Source organism: Sorghum bicolor, chromosome 8 (genome assembly GCF_000003195.3).
Source record: "Sorghum bicolor cultivar BTx623 chromosome 8, Sorghum_bicolor_NCBIv3, whole genome shotgun sequence".
Taxonomy (NCBI): Eukaryota; Viridiplantae; Streptophyta; class Magnoliopsida; order Poales; family Poaceae; genus Sorghum; species Sorghum bicolor.
Window position 1 is genome coordinate 59,945,098 of NC_012877.2, and position 8,850 is coordinate 59,953,947.

An 8,850-nucleotide genomic window follows, 5' to 3' on the forward strand; every position below is an offset into this window, starting at 1 on the left:
TCTATAAACTTTTCAAGATTCTCCATTATATCGAACCTTGCAACACATTCATGGAACGTTAAATATAAATTTAAAAATAACTAATTACACAGTTTGCCTGTAATTTGTGAGATGAATCTTTTGAGCCTAGTTAGTCCATAGTTAGATAACAATTGACAAATACAAGCGAAAGTGCTACGGTGTCAAAATGTAAAAACTTTTTGGATCTAAACTAGGCCCTAGTTGCACCCAAAATCCAAAAAAAATTCAAAATTCTTCGTCATATTAAATTTTGCGGCACATACACAGTTAGTTGCACAGTTTACCTATAATATGATATGAATCTTTTAAACTTAGTCAGTCTATAATTAAATAATAATTGCTAAATACAAACAAAAGTGTTATAATATCTAAATTCAAAAAGTTTTTTTTGATGGCCTCAAATATGGAGGCTGTCTGCCGCATGGGTCGGATTCGGATCCGCTGGGTGATGACTGTTGCCCTGACTGAAAAGCATGGCCCACAAGAGCTAGGTAGGGCCTTGTTTAGTTCCCAAAAACTTTTGCAAGACGTATGCATGGAGTATTAAATATAGACAAAAATAAAAACTAATTGCACAGTTTGGTCGGAATTGACGAGACGAATTTTTTGAGCAGTTAGTTCATGATTGGACAATATTTGTCAAATACAAACGAAAGTGCTACTATTCCTATTTTGTAAAAAAAAAAATTAGAACTAAACAAGACCTAGCTTTGTTCAGCTAGTGCTAGCACTGTCTCATCAGTATTAGGCTTTCTTTAGTTCACCCAAAAACAAAAAAAAAATTCAAGATTTTTCATCGCATCGAATCTTGCGTCATATGCATGAAACATTAAATATAAATGAAAACAAAAATTAATTACACAGTTTGCCTGTAAATCACGAGATGAATCTTTTAAGTCTAATTAGTCTATAAAAGAATAATATTTATCCAATAAAAACAAAAAAAATACTACAGTATGGAAATCAAAATATTTTCGGAAGTAAACACGCGTGAACCTGAAGAAAGCAAGCAATCGGCTCCTCGCATGAGACACGTACATTGGTATATGGTTTGGTACACGTCCGTTCAGGTTCAGTATTAGGCGTGCATGGGTGTGGGTCGACCGTCGACGACGACGACGACGACGTCGTCCCTGCTGCTGCTGTTGCTGCTGGACGACCGAGACCGGACAGCACACAGTGTATATATGTGTGGTGTATCAGTGTGCACACTAGCTATACACCTACTACGTACGTACCTCTCGCGGATCGATCGTCGGACCAGCTTCTAGCAATGCATGCAGCTAGCTAGCGACGCGTATGTACGACACGAGATGTGGTAACTGTCAGTGATCGCCATTTCCTAACCACCCTCTCCATCTAGCTACCTCTCGAGATGTGCCTCTAGCTAGCTATACCACGACGAAAGAGACGGTACAGCTACCGTACACTTGTATATGCACGAGACAGACAGACGTACATCAACGTGCTAGCTACGTACCCAACCTCCTTGGATCGATACGTACGACGACCAGTATATGGCGGTATGTATGTATACGTGCCAACATGATTATGACCACGTACGTAATAGAATCTACTCCCTCCATTCAAAATTATAAGTCATTATAAAAATTTTGGATAGTCAAAGCGTCTTAAGTTTGACCAATATTTTAGAGAGAATTACAAGAATTTATGACATCAAATAGGTATTACTATAAAAATATAATTAATAAAGAATCTAATGATACTTAGTTTACATCATAAATGTTATTTATCTTGTCATATAAATTTAGTTAAATTTAAAATAGTTTTACTTTTCAAGATTTTTAAAATGACTTATAATTTGAGATGAATGGAGTATGTTGGCACGCACGCATGCACGCGCTTTATCCTCTTCCTCCCGTGCATGTGTTGTTCATTGGGTTGGGCCACTCTATAGTAATATAGAGAAAAAATCCTATTTAACAAATAAAAAATTTTGTTCTTCTCAATTTAGCATCCAAACTTCAAAAATGTCATCCTTTTCTATCTAGCACATTTTGAAACATTTGTCCCTGAACTGACACGTTGTTGTGAGCTGAGGCACCTTTTTTCAACCGGCACACACAGTGATCTACACTTCTACAGTGCGCAACAATAACGTACAAGGAGACCGAGCAAGGTTTAATTTCAGAAATAGAAAATTGCCTGGTTACAGTTTTGGAAGCTTCAGAACATATATCAGACAGCACGTTTTGTCTTTGTAAAAGTACTACGTTGTAGTCTCCAAGTTTGGACTACGCAAGTGTGAAGGCAAGTTAGTAGTACAATGAGACACCATTTGAAATTTGATGCGGTATAAATCCAGAAAAGAAAGAGAGATGAGATATGGATATATAGTGCGATCGCGAGTTGGCACGTACGCTTATCACTCTTAACATACATATACGTACAGTACTGAGTACTATCAGCATTCGATCATATTAGTATTAGTAGTATCTTGGCAATTAATGAATCGACACCACCGGTCGTACCAGCTCTGTTGCCGTACGTACATAGCGACCTATAGTGGTACACGTACGAAGGAGACACTACAGTGCCAAAGCAGGACAAGCTACCAGTCTGGCCGGCCGTGCGTGCACGCGTGACCGACGGATCCATCATTTTCATATACCGACACGACGGTACGTACCTACATTACGAGGCGTCGGCGTTGGTGGCGACGACGTGCTTGTGGTATCTTCGATCGATCGCCTGTTTATCGCGACGAATGTGTTCAGTTATTTAAGTTATTTAGTAATTTTTTTTTTATAATAAATCAGTCAGTAATACTTTCTATCATGATTTATCGATCAAACGAAGGTAATAGCTAACTGGTGAGATGTTGCTCACCGGCGGCCAGCCTCACCTGCTGCTGGTGCATAGATATATTAGAGCAAGTATTATGACCGACTGCAAGCGAGTTGAATCCTAGCTCGCAGAGAGATTAAAGGAGAGAGAATGCGTAGGAGACGTTCGGTGAAACGCCGGCTTGAAGTGAGCGGTATGCACAAGCGTGTGTTCTCATTTGTTGTTCTCCTGCTCCACTCATTCTCCATTGGCTGCATATGCCTCTGCATGCCAATGCCGCATTAAATGAAATGCCACGATGGAGTTTATTTCGCCCGCAGCAAGCTGTATCATTGCCCTTGCTGTTAGGCCGTGTTTAGTTCCTGAAGAAAAAAATTCGCGACACTATAGCACTTTCGTTTGTTTGTGGTAATTATTGTCTAACCATGTACTTATTAGATTCAAAAAATTTGTCTTGTAAATTCCGACCAAACTGTGCAATTAGTTTTTATTTTTGTTTATATTTTATACTCCATGCATGCATCTAAAGATTCGATGAGGATAAAAAATTTTTAAAAAAAATGAGTTTTGGAATGGAAGTAGACTTAGTATATACTCCATACTGCATGGAGTGACCTAGCTGCATGCCTATTGAAAGTTGCAATGCAACGTACACTCTGTAACGCGCGCGATTATTAGTTAGATGCACTGCCACACGTTCGGGCATTAGCATCGGTCGGGAAGGGCCTGTTGCCCCGGTTCCCGAGCCGGTGCTGCCCTTCCGGGACTAAAGGCCCACCCTTTAGTCCCGGTTCGGGCAACCGGGGCTAAAGCCCCCCCCCTTTAACACCGGTTGGTAACACCAACCGGTGTTAAAGGGTCCTGCCAGGGCTGCCACGTTGCAGGACCCTTTAACACCGGTTGGTATTACCAACCGGTGTTAAAGGGTTTCTTCTTCTTTTTTTTTTTTGTTCACTTCTTCGGTTCTGTTTATTGTTTATATATAATATATAATAATAGGTTTTTCAATACATGTTTTGCTGATACAATAATATATTTATATTACACACATATTAAGCATATATAAATGAAAATTATAGGCTTAGCTTAATAATTAAGCTTTGCCTATAATAAAATGAATAGACCACATCAAAAATTAAATAGATATGTAAAAAGCTTTATATATATATAGTTTTATATGTACAAAATTCGTAACACATATATACATAGAGTTTTTTCTCCCAATGTCTACAAACGATACAAATGATCATCGTTGTTTGGAATAAGAGTTTCGTTGCCGTTGAAGTGAAACTCGCCGTTTGGATTGATCACTTGGTCGCGGAGAAATCCTGCTATCGTCTCTTGGATAGCTTTGATTCGGTCTTGTTGTAGGACCTTTTCCCTCAGCCATTCCGTCTTTAATTTGAAATAAATAAAAAAGGTATTAGTTATCTAAGTTATTCAATATAATTCAGGAGATAATGAAAAGAGTCATGTAACGTACTCTGAGCGTCTCTGTGGGTGTTTGATTGACTTGTGCCATCATGAATTTGCACACGTAATATGCACATAGATTGTTCCCCCCTTCTTGTCTTAAACACCACTGTACGATATATATATATAAAAATATTCACGACCACGACAATAAGAAGGCTAAAAGTTAGCGAAATTTTGTTAGCTAGTAGAACTTACTTGTGGATGTATTATGTTAAGCGGCGCTTTACATCCACTGAGATGTTCACGGTCAATGAATCTTTCCCAAACCCTATACACAGCCATTGTATATCGTGAACTAATAATTACAGAGTCATATTATGATATTTTTGTAGCTGAGATCGACATTACGTACCTTTGAATAATGTTTACCATTTGTTGATATTTTTCTTGTGGTTTTCTCATTGAGTCAAAGATTATCAACCGGTTCTTGGGAATTTCAATGACGATGAGTATCCAGTGAAAGCTGTTTACACACATATATATATAGTCAGTCCTATAATGTAAAATAAAATATGCATGCACTTAATAACTATATAACTCACTCGAAGTTGAAGGGGAAGAGTATTTTTTGTTTTTCTTTTTGTTTCACAAAGAACCTCATAAGATTGGTGCAGACTTCTGTCTCATGATCTGCTGTCCACACTGCCTGCGGAGCCTTGAAAACAATATAAGGGTCAACGAACCCAATACTATTGTCATTTCTCATTCTGAGCTCTCTCATTTGGTGCCTGCATATATACATACAAATCCTAAGTGTGTAAGGATTATATACATGTAATTAAAGAAGTTAGAAGAATAATAAAAAGAAAAAAATACTTACAGACAAAAGCAGCTGACAAGAGATTTGTCAAGAGCGTCGAGGTGGCATAATTGGTGCAATTCTTCGAACTGCACGTATATGAGGTCATCTCCACGGAAGTAGTGATGTTGTCTAATACGAACAGAAATCCAATTATCTCCCCTTTTAGACGCCTCAATGCACCATTTGTTTATTGCAAACATTTGTGTGCCGAGCTCGTGTAAACGCTTAGGATCGAATAAACTCCTGCCCGGTTCATATCTTGCCCTCCATTGATCAACTACCTCGGCTTTTTCAAATGTTTGGCATCCAAGAATGGCGGCAATTTCTTCCATATTTAAACCGCTCTGTCCAAAGTAACGCTCAAGCGAGTCTAGCTCAGACAACGCTAAGGATTTCTTTGGCATCAAGTCTTCATTTGAGCCGTATTGATTTGGCACAATCAAAGGGGGCACCGGTTTTGATACTTCTCCGAGCTGTGGGATCCCCTTTCCTACTCTCTTCTTAGTAGGCTGTGAAGACTTGACCAGAGACCGCTCATAGTCCAAAAGTGCTGGCTTTTTCTGAGCTTCGCGTTGCTTCTTTTGATGGTCCGCCACCTTCTGCCTCAGTTCCGATGGCTTCACATAAAAGTACGGCTTTTCTGGGTTAAGCCGTTTTTTTCTATCCTCCTTTATTTTATCAAAAATTGTTCGACCTCAGCTTTAGATGTAGCAATTACCTCCTCTTCACTCTTTTCGTAAGGTAATTTTTCTGGCGTCTTAGCTCTCTTTGCTGAGGCAGCCTTCTTTGGAGGTGGGACCGATGACTTCGGTCCTTCTTGGGCGGACCGCTTCTTATTACCTCGCTTTGGAGGCGAGGGGACCGACTGTGCACTCTTTGGAGAGGGCGGTGCAGGCGGTGGAGGGGGTGGGGCCGATCTTTTTGGCGTTGGAGAACGCGGTGGAGGAGTTGGAGACCTCGGTGGACTTCCCGTAGACACCCATGAATCCGAGCAAGTTCACACAAAGATTCTTTGTCAGGTGCATCACGTCGATCGCGTTGCGGACCTCTAGGACATTCCAGTAAGGTAGCTCCCAAAATATGGATTTCTTCTTCCACATGGGTACGTGTCCCTTAGCATCCTTGGGAATAGGTTCGCTGCCTCGTCCCTTTCCAAATACCACTTTTATATCCTTGACCATTTCGAGTACATCATCCCCGGTTCGATTGAGAGGTTTGGTCCGGTGGTCTGCCTTGCCTTTAAAATGCTTGCCTTTCTTTCGTACTGGGTGGTTCACAGGAAGAAACCGACGGTGGCCAAGGTACACGACCTTTCGACATTTTTTCAAAAATACACAGTCAAGGTCTTCATAACAATGTGTGCATGCATTATATCCCTTGTTTGACTGGCCTGAAAGATTACTCAGAGCTGGCCAATCATTGATTGTTACAAACAACAATGCTCGCAGGTCAAAGTGCTCTTGTTTGTACTCATCCCACACGCGAACTCCTGGTTTGCTCCATAAAAGTTGAAGTTCCTCAACTAATGGCCTAAGGTAGACATCTATGTCATTGCCAGGTTGCTTCGGTCCTTGGATAAGCACCGGCATCATAAAAAACTTCCGCTTCATGCATAGCCATGGAGGAAGGTTGTAGATACATAGAGTAACTGGCCAAGTGCTGTGACTACTGCTCTGCTCACCGAAAGGATTCATACCATCTGTACTTAAGGCGAACCGCAAGTTTCTAGCATCATTTGCAAAATCTGGGAATTCTCTGTCTATCGCTCTCCACTGGGATTCATCGGCAGGGTGTCTCAGCATATTGTCTATCTTACGGTCTTCTTTATGCCACCGCAACAACTTTGCATTGTCCTTATTTCTGAACAGACATTTTAATCGTGGTATTATAGGAGCATACCACATAACCTTGGCTGGAATTTTCTTCCTATGACGTTCTTCACCCTCAACATCGCCAAAATCATCTCGTCTAATCTTATACCGTGATGCCTTACATACTGGACATGCATCCAAATTCTCGTATTCCTCCCCACAGTAGAGGATGCAGTCATTAGGACATGCGTGTATCTTCTGGATTTCTAATCCCAAAGGGCAGACAACCTGTTTTGCTTCATACGTAGTGGTGGGCAATTCGTTGCCTTTCGGAAGCATTTTTTTTATGATCTTCAATAACTGCCCAAATGCCTTGTCAGATGTACCATTCTTTGTCTTCCATTGCAGCAATTCTAGTGTGGTACCCAGCTTTTTTTGCCCCTCTTCAGCGGTGGGATATAGCGATTTCCTGTGGTCCTCTAGCATGCGCTCGAACTTGGCTTTCTCTTTATCACTATCACATTCTCTTTGTGCATCACAGATGGCATCACCAAAAGCATCATCGCCCCGATCATCTTCTGCCGCCACCTCTTCTTCATTATCTCCCCCCATTGCAACATCATTGAAGCCACCGTACTGAGCAATAATATTGGCATGGTCCAATTCTTTTCTTCTTCTTCTTCTTCTTCTTCTTCTTCACCTTCATCCATTATAATCCCGCTTTCTCCATGTTTGGTCCAACAAATATAGTTTGGTACGAAACCAGACTTTAATAAGTGTGAATGAAGAGTTCTTGAGTTAGAATATTCCGTCAAATTCTTGCACACGGCACATGGACAGCACATGAAACCGTCCCTCTTATTTGACTCGGCCACACTTAAGAAATAGTGCACGCCATTAATGAACTCTTCGGAGCGCCGATCGGCATTATACATCCAATTACGTGTTACCATCTGCATTAAAGATAACATATATATTATGAAAACCATGCACACATATAGTTTCTCATCTTATTGCACAACATGTCTAAGATACATAGTTGATTAATTTAGGAAAGCATGGCTACAACAAATACAATCGCAACTAGCATTAAAAAAAACAAAACTAAAATGCACTTAAGCAACATAATTAGTTCGCGTCCGATCCCAACTATAATAGATAGATCATTCGCTTGATCAACATCATTGAACTCCTTTCGTCGGCTCACTGCCTCACCACCTTCTGCCTCAACCACCTGTGCAAAAGATTTCTTAATGTGTTCAATGTATTCTTCCTCCCAGTACCAACCTGTACATCCGCCGGTACCGTCCCACTGAAATTAAAAGAGAGAATCAAAAGTTTAATTAATATCATTTAAAAAAATATGCACATATATAAGCAAATGTCTGGAAATAACTCACATTACGATCTGGACACTTGTAGAATATACGACCCTTGTTTACTCCCTCTTTCGATACTTTGTACTCCATCAAAATCTTCCGCCCACACTTGCCACAAGTAATGAGAGGGAGTTCCGGACGGTATCGCTTTTGAACCCGTTGAGATACTGAAGACCCGGTCACGGTTGCCATCTACTATCCATACTCAATTTTAAAACAATTATAAATTCCACATTTACTAGTAAACATGTATGATACAATGGACATTATATGTAGTAATAAAAATAAATCAAGTGATATTAACAAACCAATTAATTTGAACTATCCTACTTTCTATGATCATAAAAATATACTATAATTCATTCTTGCAAAATACATTAAAACTAGGTCAACCATGAAATATGATATATATATATATATATATATATATATATATATATATATGGATACTAATTCATGTGAATGATTCAAAATAACAAAGTGGATTTGAGCTAAAAAATGATGGGAACATCACAAGCCAAAAACAACATGAAAAAGACAAGAAAGGCTGAAG